Here is a 14535-nt window from a genome sequence, read left to right on the forward strand (position 1 = left end):
AATGTGCAAGAACTTGAATGAATAGAAGATACCTGCATAACTGTTTCTTGCAAATGTATCTAAGTAGAATGTGTGTGAGTTGTCCAGCAATGCCATCAATATCTGATATGACCAACATCTGTAATATATACTTATGCAGTTTACCAAATAATCTGGCCCAAGCAACTCAAATACCCATTATAGGAAAAACAGACCAACACATGTACAGCAATAACCTTGCTACATGGTTACCTTTCAGTGAAGATTTTGCCCTCTGAGCACTTTCAAAATACAAATGAGGTGTGAACTCCTTAAAATTATTAAATACCATACTTTTGACTTTGTATAACAGATGTAAACTTAGTTTAGCCTCTACACCACTGTTAGGTGCTAATGGCTTGCAACTATGAATGATTCACTGACTGAAGAAAAACATATAGACACCCTTCACTGAAGTGGGTGTGTCAGTGAGGATACACTTACAAAGTGTGGCACTAACTGTGGTGAGCTTGTAAACAAAACCAAACACTCTGCATGTAAATTTCATTGGCATAATAGCACAATTTTCTGCCTTGCTGAAAACTGTTGTTGACTGTCATGTATTTGCATCACACCTTGAAAGAAATATGACAGACTATGCGCTAGAGACTGCACGTCTGATAGTAAAGCAGAGATAGGGGAATTTTTTCCAGAATACAAAGAGAAGGCAGAGATGCAATTTTGCAAACATATTTATAAATATTGTGTGATCAGTCATCCCACTAAATATCTTATCTGCACATTTACAATCAACTTTGAATGTCTAACTGTTTGAACTGTTTAGTACTGGATATGTGATGTGAGTTTCTTGTATCAACATGATTTGATTGGTATTGCAAAGCTGTATCTGTGGCATAAAGAGATTCAGATATGTTGTATAAGCACAATAGTCTGGTGGCTCAAATCCACAGATGTTTAAATGTTTAACCATTTGTTTCCCTTTTTTACTACATGCATGACATGTGGCATAGTGCAAACATGGTTAGCTGATCAAAAAGTAAAAAATGTCATTTCTGCTGCCTTACAAAGTGCAAAGATACTTAGAGACATTGTGCAGCAGTCAACAACATGGATAGTAATGGCTGCAGAAATTCCCTGTTACCCAACTGTCTCTGTGGCACAAGGTGCAAATATGTTGAGCTAAAAATGAGTGAACATAGGTAAAGTGGGGTTGGAGTTCCACAGTTATTATTTTTGCTGAGGAAGGGTCATAATGAGTATTTGCACATGTGATATATGTTCGCTGTTGCCTTTTACATTTGTGTGTTGCTTACCTATGTCCAAACAGGGTTCACTACGTAAGGAAAAACATGAAAACTTTAATTTCATTTGGCTTCTTTTGTGCAAACAGGGTCAGTGGCAATTCACAGCCATCAGCACTCTGGACGGTATTGAGTATGACAAACAGAGTTGTATTCAAGCTTTACCTGTGGTTTCAGGTGTAAATGCAGTGGCTTTATGATTAAAAAACAGCTGAGATTGGGTTCAAATCCAACACATTCCACTTTTTAGTAAGGGTGTCCTGCTGCAATTTTTCACAAAACTTTGATCATAAAGGTAACCCCATATACCAATAGCTGTATATAGCAGGTTGTCTGAGAGAAATGTATCCTTATTGCTTGCTTGCACATACTTTAGTAGGTATCATATGTATTATGTGCATAACTGGTTCAGCAGGACAATGATGATATGTAATAAAAATGTAGTTGCATGTCTCTGATAGAAACAATAGTTTCCTCTAAATCATCTACACCCCTCCCATAACCTAAGTATGAATGTAAAACATAATGTATTGTGAGGTATGTATCATAACTGCAAACTCTATTACTAAAGTCATGCAAGTCTATTTGCAGTATATTGTCAGGCAATAGTCATGCATCACACCTGAAAATGCATAACCCAAGACATTTTCATGTCACACACATACTGACTTAATTGAAATATAGCATCAGTCACTACTTAAGCTGTATATCTGTAATGATCATGGTTGACAAACACGTGTTCTGTGGCAATGAGGATTAATTACTTGTGTGGAAATGTATGCATTGCCTTTTACATAGGCTGGAATCCCACATTGTACAAATTATTTTAAATAGTGTGTAAGTCCCCACAACATATGTGTTAAATCATCCCATTGATCCATCCAAGGTCATGGCTTAAAAGCCAAGTCATTTAACATTTCAGTGTTGACCATTGGATAAAGTGTGACCAGGTATAGTAGTGTACGTGCCATAAATTAATGCCATGTCTCACATCATCATTGCTGTTTTATAAACACCTTTCTCTTTGTTTGGCAACATTTCTTTTTGTATAACATTGAACAAATATGGTTGATGTGGTTATGCATGCTTGTGCACTGGTCAGAAAATGTGCCGTGTCAAACATTGCTGGGAAACCATTGTGACTGTTAGCACATTTTCAGAAATGGCAGGATATGGCAAGGAAAGTACCAAATTCAGGGCACAGAGGTGCGGTATGGAGGATTCAAAATTATTTGTTGCACTCCTCATGAAGTGCTACAGCTGTTGGCTGCTGCGGGGGGACTATACTGGGTCTCAGTACTAGGCTACAGCTTGGAACAGCCTATCCAAGGCTGTCTCTAGTACAACTGGCAAGTCACACAATGGGGAGCAGTGTAGGCACCACTACAGTGACCTGAAGAGGCATAAGGAGGCACAACTTGACCAATGGAGGATGAGTTTTGAAATGCTGACTTCCACCCCCCCCCCCAACTGTGTAAGTATACAAATCAAGCAACTTGAAATTATATTGAATACTGTACTTAGCCAAGACTGGCATGCATAATGTTTTCATGTTTCTCCTCTCATTTTCTATTTTACAGCTGCAGAGAAAATCTTGGCAAACACAGAGGCTCATGCTGAGAAGCTGGAGAGACTCAAAAAGACAAGGCATGTGTATGCAGCACAACTGACTCTGATTGCAATAAATATATTGTGATTCCATATCAAGTTCAGCATGCATATCTTAACTGTTACAGCAAGCATGCAGACTTTCTTCTGTAGCTCTTGGCAATTGCATTAGACAAGCGTAATAGTGTATTCAGATTATATGGGTAAAATCCCCACAAATAACCTGTTGATTCACATTCATTGAGTATCATTTTTACATTTGAAATGCAGTAATATTGGCTTTAATGCCATGTTGTTACTTTAATCTGTACCATCTTTAGAAGCATATATGGAATATGTGCATATCCCAATGATTATTTGTAACAATTCACAATCACAGTTGGGATCGTGAAAGTTCTACAGCTGCTATAATAAGAAAAGTTTATTTATTGTATTAAAGTATGAATGTGAAATGTCATGATTCCAATATTCTATTTTCTGTTTTGTCTCACCCCACCCCTTACCTCTGTTTTATTTTTTTTTTATTTTTTTGTGGGTTACCTGGAAATACACCATTCTGATATCATAATTTTCTGCCAACAAACCAAATCCATTTCATCACAGGAAGGTGTTCCAGCCAATGAAGCTTGACCTGCCAAGCCTCCACCAGCTACCACACCAACACTTAGCACCTCTGGGACACAGTCTGGCAGTATTGCCTCCACAACCCTCTCACTACAAGCCCATCCATAACAGGTAGCATTACCCCAGCTGCTAGTGAAGTGGTATTCCCTGGGAGTATTGGTGGAGGTGGAAATTATGTCATATGCCAGGAGCTGTCAGGGATGGTGTGTGATCTAACAGATACTGGCCTTGGTGCCAGCATCAGCTACCTGGAAAGGTTGAGCATTAAAATCAAAAAGAGACTTCCACATCAAGCAGTCTTAAAGGGAAGTGAAGAAGTGACAGTTCTGAGGGTGTGGACTAGATTCTCACTGTTCCCACACTTGATGGGTATGTGTCTCCAATGTCTCCCACCTATCCCCAAACATGTTGTCCCCCAGCCTTTTGTGTCCATCATCAAGCCCTGTGTCTTTCTTGCTTGTCCTGTTTGCCTGCACCAGCTTCCTCACCTACCCTATCTACCTGATCCACACATTCCTATGTCTCTTCCTCAACATTCCTCTCATTTTGAAATGCAAAAAAAAGGGCATCTGTCCCAAAAAATAAATCTGATTTGCCCCATATATAGCTCTCCACTGTGAATATGTGTCTTTTTGACACACTTGATTTGTTCCAATTGGCTATACAACATCACTGCATTGTTGTCACCCATCTATATTGTGGTGATAGTCCAATTCGTCAAATATTGTCTGCACATGTACATTATTGCATTAAAGACATGGATATCTATAATTCTTTCCTAATTCCCTCCTCCAAATTCCTTTACTGCTTCCTCTTTGTTCTTCTGTCTGCTTGCCCCCCCCCCCCGATTTCACCATTTTCCTATCAATCACACTTTTACACATTTATTCTGGTCAAAAAATAGAATCACACACAGCACACATGGCCTGGAATGGCCCATAAAAAGCCTTCACTTTTTGTGCTCTGCATTTACACAGAGTTTGGCATCATGCACCAGTGATGAGTGGTGGTGAATGGCTGTCATGTCCTATGGTAATACCGGGTGAGTTTTTACCATCGGTCATACTAGTCCAGTTATTCTTATACAATGGTGCTTAAACATGCTGCTCTATAGTGTAGGCAGAGTAAAGGCATTACTTTGAAACAGTTATTGTGATGGTTCTCAGACGTCTGGATGTAGCAAAGTACAACTTCCTATGTGGAGTGTTGCCATAAATTACTTGACTGAAGATTTTTTTTTTGCCCATAGCATCAAGGGCTTGATTACAGATCATACCTCTCAACACCTCTTAGAGCAAAAAATCTGGACAAAGTCTGATATGATGGGGGACAAGTAGGGACAGATTTTAAATATTGCTCTTAAAAACTTAGAAAGTTGATAGAATAATAAGTTTTGCATTAGCATGAATATTTTGAAGGATATGGAGTCTTAACCTCATATGCTTGTCATTATTTAATGACTTCAATCCTCAGTTATTTGCCAGAAAGAAACAGATGTTAGGAGGAACACACCAAAAATATGAGGTAAAAATCTGGACATTCTGTGAAAATCTGTACAGTTGTGATGTATGTTACAGATGTATCTCACATCATTTCTTAATGTGGTGTTATATGTGTATGATATGTATCATTACCCACATCTTAATATTTGCCACAGTTATCAGTTCTCCTGGAGATATATTAGATACTGGCCAAAAAAAAAAAATTGCATTGGCATCCATTCCCTCAACTAAGACATATATTTTGTAGCTTGTTCTGCTTGTCATAAGCCTGTTCTCCCTCTGCTAACTCTTCTGTACCCCTACGTCAGTCACATCATGCTGCAGATCATGGTAGCTTAATAATGAGAATAGATTAAAAACATGTCCATGAATGCTACATTGCACAAAGCATTGTCATATGTATGCCCATCTCTCCATGTATGCACCCCTTCACTCCCATCCCTCTTTACCGGTGTGTATCTATTAGGCTGATGGATGTACAGGTCATATCATGTTTCTGCATGCTGACGTGACTCTGCTGATGGATAATACAACATGTTAGCTTGATTCACTAAAGTATTAGGGCTCCTGTATTGTGCAAGGATTCAAAATTTGCTGTAGGATTTCCTTTGTGTCATGTTCATGTGATGATGGATGAAATGTTCATCTAATATGATGTGGAAACTGTCCTTACTGTGAAGAAGCATACTGCACCCACTTTTCAGAATATCCAGCCCTACACATGTAGTTAGCATATCTGCGGAGTTATAATAATCTCAAAAGATGTATCACGCATTGTCATTTGTATCAAGTTGCACACACAATTAAATTGTGAGTTGCAGTGAGGCCTGCAAAACAGCTACTAGTTGCAGATGTGCATTGCAATAGGCATTACTGATACGACTTGGAGAAGGCACTTACTTTAGTGTACTCATTGATAGTCACATTTGTACTTCTGCTTACATTTACTTTGGCAATGACATCCTGATGCCATTTGTAAAAATCAAGAGTCATCAGGATTTGAACTCTGGCTCACATGTGCTCTTATACCCCATGCTACAGAGAAAGCTAGGCAGTTGATGTATTTTTCACACTCAGTACTGTCCAGAGTGCTGGCACCTGTGCATCACTGCTAAGCCTGCTTGCTTGAAGGAAGGCATACTATGTTACATTTGTCACTGTTTTCCTTAAGCAGATACCATGCTTGCTCATTGCTTAGTATCACACAAATGGGGAAGGCAAGGCCAACAGTTATTTATGCAATACAATGTTGGCCCCAACATTTCAAAGACACACTACAGCATGCACATCATACTAGCTGCCAGCAATTTCTCAAAGTTTATTCCCCCTATTTGCAGAGTTTGGCAGTGATCACCAGTGAACACTGCTACTTCACAAGTCCAAGTTGATTTCTTGAAGTTTGAATCATGCATGCGCTATGCTTTGCCATCAGCTTTTCTGTGATCCACTTTGTGAAAAGATGTATAGCATGTCTAACTCTGGTTACTTGGCTGTAATCAACCACTACATGGAAATGCATTCATAAATACAAGAGACCATGACACTTGTGCTTGACTAAATACATCATCTCTGATATTCATGTGTGGCATGCAACAATGCACTTGCAACTGATATATCAAGACTTGGGTTACTGCCAATCAGACTCCAGAATTACAGGGCATAACTGCATTGTTATATCTGGAATGAGTTTATAGTGACACTGGACATTGGTCATCCCTGAACATATCTCATTGATATTGTCAGTAAATTGTATTAATGTGGGTATACCTTCCTCTGAATATGAAGACACATAACTCCATCTTTGCACTATTGGTGTTTACAAACTGAGTGTTTGTGTGTGTATGTCTCATCTACACATCATGAGAGAAAGGTATATGTGTGTCTCAATTCTACAATATGCATTCATGACAGCTTCTTTCAAATGTGTTGCCAGGATATATTTATATGTTCTTTTGCAAATTGCACTCACACAATCATATCACAAGTCCTGTCTTTGCAAACAAGTATATGTTATCTGTTATGCTGTTATGATGACATCCTCTATAAAGTGCACTCTGACACTGTTAAAAATCAGATGTCCAGAGGCATGGCCAAGATGGTGAACTACTAGCAGCACAAAGTTTTTGCTCTGCTTTCTTTTTTTTTTTTTACAGGATATTATAATATAGAATTAACAAAAATATGTTCTTATATATGCTGAGCCTTATAAATAAACTTGGATTAATTTTTGGAAGAAAAATTAAGTTTAGATGACTTTTTTTTAACTTTTTCCTGTGAGAAGTTGTATTGACTGTTTTTGACAAAATGAGCCACTCTAAAGTGAACTCTCTGGATAATACAGTGAGAAACAAACTACAATCTAGTTTTGGCAGTAGCAAGAACTTTCTGTTAAATTGGATAAACCTGAGACCAAAATGGACAGCATAAAGGAAGATTGCAGAAAACAAATGCATATGCTAAATGAAGTTATAAAACAACAATCTGCACAGAACCCAACAATAGAGGATGCAGTAAATGATTTAGATGGTAGAAGAGCAAAAAATGAAACTCACACAGAATTCATATTAAAACAAAATACACTCCTTATGGAGAAAATAGAAAATCTAAAACATAGATCTAGGAGAAATAATATAAGGATATATGAAGTTCTAGAAAAGGAGGAAGGTGACAATATGTTACAATTCTTGAATAACTGGTTACCCAAAGCTTTAAACCTGTCCGAAGCTCTCTGTTTTGGTATTGAGAGAGGGGCCTATATTATTTAGTCAAAAGGCATTTCCATTGAACACCTCTCCATCGACATGAAACCATTGAAATTCACTTCCATGAGTCATGGAATTTTCCCAGGGCAATGAAATAATTGGGTCTATATCAGCATTTTGAAAGATGAAAATGCCGAATACCAGTTGGCTGTCCCATAAATGCTAACCTACGACATTGCCGAACAGCAAAATCACTGATTTCTTCCTAACAGAAAGAAAGCGTTTGGCCATTTCCTTACACCTGCCCTTTCCCTGACTTTATTGCGGTCTCGGAGTTAGAATAATTAGTTAGGGGGGGTGTATGGGGCACAGCCCCCCACTTAAGAATGTTTGTTTGTGTTTGGCGTTGGTGTTTGGCCAACTGATTTCTTTCCCTTGGAAAGAAATCGGTGATTAGGCCGTTCGGCAATGTCGTAGTTCGACATGTATGGGTCGGCCAACTGCTATTCGGCATTTTCATCTTTCGAAATGCTGATATAGACCCGAAATAATTGCGCAGCGCAGAAGAGAACACACACTGCACTAAATCAAACCCACCCAAGTGGGGGGCTTTGCCCCCCAATATAGACCAACTCTGAGATCACACTACAGTGGGGAAAAGGGCAATGTTGTGGAGTTGGCCAACTACTTTCTTACCCTGGGAAAACTTCAGCAATTTGTGGAAGTGAATTTTTATGGTTTGGTGTCAATGGAAAGGTGTTTGATGGAAATATTTTTCAATTTAGTAATATAGATCCATCAAGAGAGCTCACAGATCTCTTTCAACTTTGGCATTGAGGAAAAACCCTTCTGTTCCCAGATCAGTTATGGTTAAATTCCTCTCCAGTTAAGATAAGGACATGCTGCTGAAGTCTGCCTAGGCAAATTCTCCAATAAAAATAATGGAAAATACTATCAGATTTAATAATGACTAGACTACATCTGTTATCACCAAAAGGAAAGCATGTATTCTATTCATGAAAACCTTAAAGAAAAGTACAGTTTTGTTCGTACCATAAATGTAGATGTTAGAGTGTATACACTGCTGCAGTCATTACACTTGGGTTATCCTGCAGTTCCCCAGTCGGCCTGAGTTCCAAAGTATTGGTCCGGCGTCGGTTGCTGTCACCTTCTCCCAGATGTCAGTGTGGCAGGGGTATATAAGATGCAGCCGATGCCATTTTCTTCAGTTTTTCTTGCCCCAGATGTCAGGTGCCCCCAAATGGATAGGCAATTCAAATTGCTAATAAAACATAGATAGGAAAAGCAAACAACAACTTTTAGTTACCAGCAAATACTCCCCATAGATAGCAAAGGGTAGAAGGCATAGGTATGTACCAGCAAGTAAGAGGGGAAGGAGGGAGGGTAACCTGGACTGCAGCAGTGTTTACACTCGAACATCTACATTTATGGTAGGTACAAAACTGTACTATGTTCATCGTGTTACACTGCTGCAGCCATTACACTTGGGTAGAATCCCAAAGCTGAGGTAGGGTGGCTGGTTCTATAAGGCATTAGGGGTGGCTATAAGGCCCTGCAGCACAGCAGTGGTGAGGCCAGCTCTGGATTTAGAGTATAAAGGCAGATGGTAATGCTTGGTGAAGGTATGCACAGAACTCCATGTTGCTGCTTCCAAAATGTCCTTGGTAGGCACTCCTCTGAGGTAGGCAGTTGAAGTGGCTGTTGCCCTGGTGGAGTGAGATCTAATGCTGCTAGATATAGGTTTCCCATGGTGTGTGTAGCAGAAACGTATGCAATGTCCTATCCATTTTGAAATAGTCTGTTTTGAAATGGCTTTTCCCTGTGCTCCTGCAGAATATGCTACCAGTAATTTCTCAGATTTTCTGAAAGCTTTGGTTTTGTCCAAGTAGAAGCATAACTGTCTGTGAATGTCCAAAGAATGCAGTAATCTCTCCTCTTTATTCTGTGGTTTTGGTTAAAAAGTTGGCAAGTGAATAGTTTGGTTTAGAGTCACACTTGAAACCACCTTTGGCATAAATGTAGGGTTAGTTCTTAAGGACACCCTGTCCTGGTGGAAAATGAGGAAAGATTCCACTGCCATTAGTGCCTGTAATTCTGAAACTCTTCGAGCTGATTTATTTATTTAAATAAAATAAATAAATAAAATATTGCCAGGAGCAGAGCAGTTTTCCAAGAAATATATTTTAATTCTGCTGTGTTAGCTGGCTCAAAGGGAGGTAAAGTTAATTTTTCCGAAACAAAGTTGAGGTCCCAAGTTGGAGTAGGTGCTCTACGGGGTGGTCTTACATTTTTAGCCCCTCTGAGGTACTGTTTTAGCAATGGATTAGAGAAAATTGGAGGATCCATGTTGTAATGAGCAGAGATGGCAGAGGCGTGGATCTTGATGGATGAAAAAAAAAGAGAAGCCTTTGTCCAGCATCTCAGTTAAATATTGTAGAATCTGAGGAATGTTTGGGACAAGAGGGTCAAGGCTGTGAGCCTGGTTCCAGGCACAGAATCTCTTCCATTTATACGAATAGGCTTTCCTGGTACTAGGCCTTCTGGCCTCCAGAATGACATCCATAACAGCTTTGGAGAGAGGCATTGCTTGTTTGACTGAGGAATTTTCCATGCAGTTAGGTTTAAGGTATTTAGCTGACTGTGAAGTATCTGATTGTTGTGCTGAGTCAGCAGATGTGGGATTTGAGGCAATATCCAGGGTGGTTCTTGTGCTAAATTCTCTAAGATTGGGTACCAGTGCTGGCGTGGCAAGTATGGCGCAATCAGGATCATCTTTGGCTCTTCTTGCCTGGCTTTTATGAGAACCTTTGGAAGGAGAGGTAGTGGAGGGAAAGCATATACTTGTAGGTTTTTCCAGCTGAATGAGAGGGCATCCACTTTCCATGCTTGTGGATGGTAACTCCTTGTGCAGAATTTCTGTAGCTGGCAGTTCATTGGGGATGCAAACAGATTTATGTCTGGGCTCCACCATTTCTGTGTTATCATTCTGAATATTTGTGGATTCAATTCCCATTCATGGGGATCCATGATGTTTCTGCTTAAGTCGTCTGCCAGTGTGTTTTTCTCTCCTGGCAGGAATTGTGCTTGCAGATGAACTTGATAGTTTAGAGCTGTGTTCCACAAGGTCATGGCTTGTCTGCAGAGGGTGTAGGGGTGAGTTCCCCCTTGCTTGTTTATGTACCACATAACTGTGGTGTTGTCTGTCTTTAGTAGTAGATGATCTAGATGCAGCAGGTCCTTGAAAACTATAAGGGCATTCTGTACAGCTAACATCTCTTTTTGATTGATGTGAAGATGCCTTTGTTCTGCAGGCCACTTGCCTTGAATACATTTTCCTGCCATGTGTGCTCCCCAGGTGTAATCTGATGCATCTGTTGTCAGTATTTGCCTGGCTGTGGGTTGAGTAAAAGGCTGTCCCTTGTTGAGGTGACAAGCTTGAGCCCACCATCGAAACTCCTGTTGAAGGCAAGGAATTAGTGGTATAACTGTTTCCAAACTTTGACAGTGCCGAGATCATACACTCTTTAGGTACCATTGTAATTTCCTCATATGCAGTCTGGCATATGGAATTAGTAGTATGCAGGATGCCATGTAACCCAAGCCCTGCAGAATTTTTCTTGCAGGGATTTGGGTTTGTGTTGCCATCAATTGAAAGCATTGAGTCAGTTGTCCTTGCTTGTCTGGTGTGAGATAAGCCATCTGGGCCATTGTGTTCAAGATAGCACCCAGGAATATTATCTCTTGTGAGGGCACTAGTTTTGATTTCTTTTCGTTTACTGTGTACCCCAGGCAACTTAATAACTGTTTTACAAATGCCAGATGCTCTAGAAGAATGTCCTTGCTCTCTGCTTGAATCAGGCAGTCATCTAGGTACGGATAAACTTGAATTCCTTTCTGTCTGCAAAATGCAATTACTGGTGCCAGGCTTTGTGAAGACCCTGGGCACCGTAGATAAGCCAAAGGGCAGTGCAGAGAATTGATAGTGCATTGAACCTGCTATGAATCTGAGGTATCTTCTGCAGTTTTGTCTGATAGGGACATGCAGGTATGCCTCCTTGAGGTCTAAAGTCACAAGCCAAGCTTTCTTGCCCAGCATGGGAAGAAGCTGCTGAAGTGTCAACATTTTGAATCTCGGAACATCCAGGTAAGTGTTTAGAGAAGAAAGATCCAGAATGGGCCTCCAGGCTTTGTCCTTTCTGGGAACCAGAAAGAGTCTTGAATAAAATCCTTGTCCTTGTTCTTGTGGTGGTACCTCTTGAATAGCTCTCATTTCCATGAGTGCTGTAATTTGTTTTTGAGCATCTGCCCATTGATTTGGTGGCAGATTTGGCATTCCTTTTAACCTTGGCAGAGTGTGAAAGTGGAACCTGTAACCTTGAGATACAATGTTAAGAACCCATTTATCTTTGGTGATCCAATGCCAATTGTGATAGAAAAGTGCTAGTTTTCCTCCCAAGGGGGCTGCCAATAGAGAGTTGTTTGGCAGCTGTAATGGGAAGTCATTGAGGCTGCTTTTTATATAGTTGGGGCCTGTCTTCCCCTTCTTTCTGGCCTGGTGCACCCCATTGTCAAGGCCTGTAAGGACCTTGTGGTTGACTTCTACATCTCACATATCTGTATCTGCCGCTTTGAGGTTTGTCTGTAGCCGGAAAGGACCAATTCTTTGTTGGCCAATTTCTGCTAAATCTTGGTGGCTGAACCTGTAAGAAATATTTTACCGTTTGCATAGATTTTGCCTTATCCTCCATTTTCTTTAATACCTCTTCTGCCTTAACTCCAAATAACACTGCTGTAAAGGTGCATCCAATAATTTTGCTTTGACATGATCTGGTAACGTATGTTCTTTTAACCAAGCATGCCTTCTAATGACAGAGCCTGTAACTGCTGCTCTACAGGAGGCCTCTAAAGAATCAAAACCAAATTGCAAAGTATGCTTTCCCACTTGTTCAGCTGCATGCAATAAATCCTGCATTTCTTTAAAATTAGGAGGATCTGAATCTGGAAGCATTTTTTGTTTTAACTGAGACATCAAAAATTGCTGATATTTTAGCATGTGAAGCTGGCAATTTAAGGCTCTCATTGCTAAGGTTGCAGACGTATATACTTTATTTCCCCATCTGTCTAATGCTCTGGAATCTCTGTCAGAGGGGACTGGATTTGTTGCTGATGAGGCCTTAATCCCTTTGGGACCCTGAGAAATAGTTTCAGGGTCAGCAACAGGGCTTTTATACAGAAATTTGTGTGAGTCAGGGACTCTGTAGTATCTGTCAGGTTTAACTGGGGCTGGAGGTAAGGAGTCGGGATTGAGGCTGGATTCAGTATACACATCATCCACTATGTTTAACACTGGCGGAATAGAAAGGGGTCTGTGTTGAGGTAATAAAAGGAAGTCTCTGAGCCTTTTCTTGGATTCAGAGTAATCCTGGCCTTCCCAATGTAAATGTTCCCTCATGGTATGTAAGGTTTCCCCAAAGGAGTAGTTCTCAGGTGAGGAGGCTGATGGAATTTATTCCCCAGCATCAGAGTCCTCATAAGGGGGTAAAGAATATCCTAGGTCTGAGGATGAATCTGAAGAAATGGACACCTGGTCGGATGAGTCATAGTCTGCATCCTGTCTGGGCCTTTTATCAGGAGGGGGATGGGACCCCCTGATCAGAGTGATTAGATCATCGGCCATTTTGAGCATTTGTTTCTTAGGCATGGAGGCCTGTTCTCGAGAATGCTGTATTTGTTTCTTTGTTTTTAAAGTAGGCTTAGACTTGGCAGGGGGTTTAATGGTTAACTGAGTAGGTCTGAAAACCCCCTCTGAAGCTTCAGGTTGCTTAGCTACTCCAGATCCCTCTGAAGGGTTAGCCTCGGTAGGCTGAAAAATGTGTGCGTCCGAACGCCCAGCCATCTCCACGTGGGAGTTAGAGGCGGCCTGTGGTTCTGTAGAAGTGGTCATCAGGGGCTGTGAAGGCACCTCGCTGAAAACCGGAGAACTGGCGACTGGCCTAGAAGAGGCTTCGTCATCAGGTTTGGGTCTCGGATGCCTGTCCTTGTCTTTGCGCTTTTTATGTATTCCGGTCATCAGAAGTTCCGATGGCATGGTGTAATTAAATTTTCTGCCAAAATAATGTCGGGCAAAATCAAACCGATGTTTAATAGTGCGCTTGTTAAACCTAGCACAAAACTGACAACCAGTGACGTCGTGGTCTGGGCCTAGGCATGGGATACAATAGGAATGGAAATCTTTATGAGGTATTTGCTTCCCACAAGAAATACAATTCTTAACTTTTACTGACATCGGTCTGAGGCAAGAAAAAGTTCCCCCAACGGGGTACTTAGCTTTGTAGAAGACTTCGGTTCTGGGTTCGGAATGAAAATCTCAGGAGGTGGCCGACCAGCACTTGCGAACGGCTTTTGCTTCAGGCACTGTGTGGCAAGAAAGACTGAAGAAAATGGCGAGGGCTGCATCTTATATACCCCTGCCGCACTGACGTCAGGGAGGAGGTGACAGCAACTGACGCCAGACCAAGACTTTGGAACTCAGGCCGACTGGGGAACCACCTGACAGCAGGATAACCCAAGTGTAATGACTGCAGCAGTGTACCACGATGAACATCTAAACATTAAGTCTCAGTTAATCTTTCCAGCCAGAATATTTTTTTTTTACCTGAAGGTCAAAAGACTTTTAACACATTGGAAGATGCCTTGGATTTTTCCAAAAAAAAAGAAAGTACTTGATCAAGCTGAACATATGGATTGGTCTCTTACTTGTCTAAAGATGGAAGCAACAAGAAATGGTTGGTCATCTAA

This window comes from Protopterus annectens, chromosome 1.part0 (assembly GCF_019279795.1).
Source record: "Protopterus annectens isolate FY-2018-M chromosome 1.part0, PAN1.0, whole genome shotgun sequence".
NCBI lineage: Eukaryota > Metazoa > Chordata > Ceratodontiformes > Protopteridae > Protopterus > Protopterus annectens.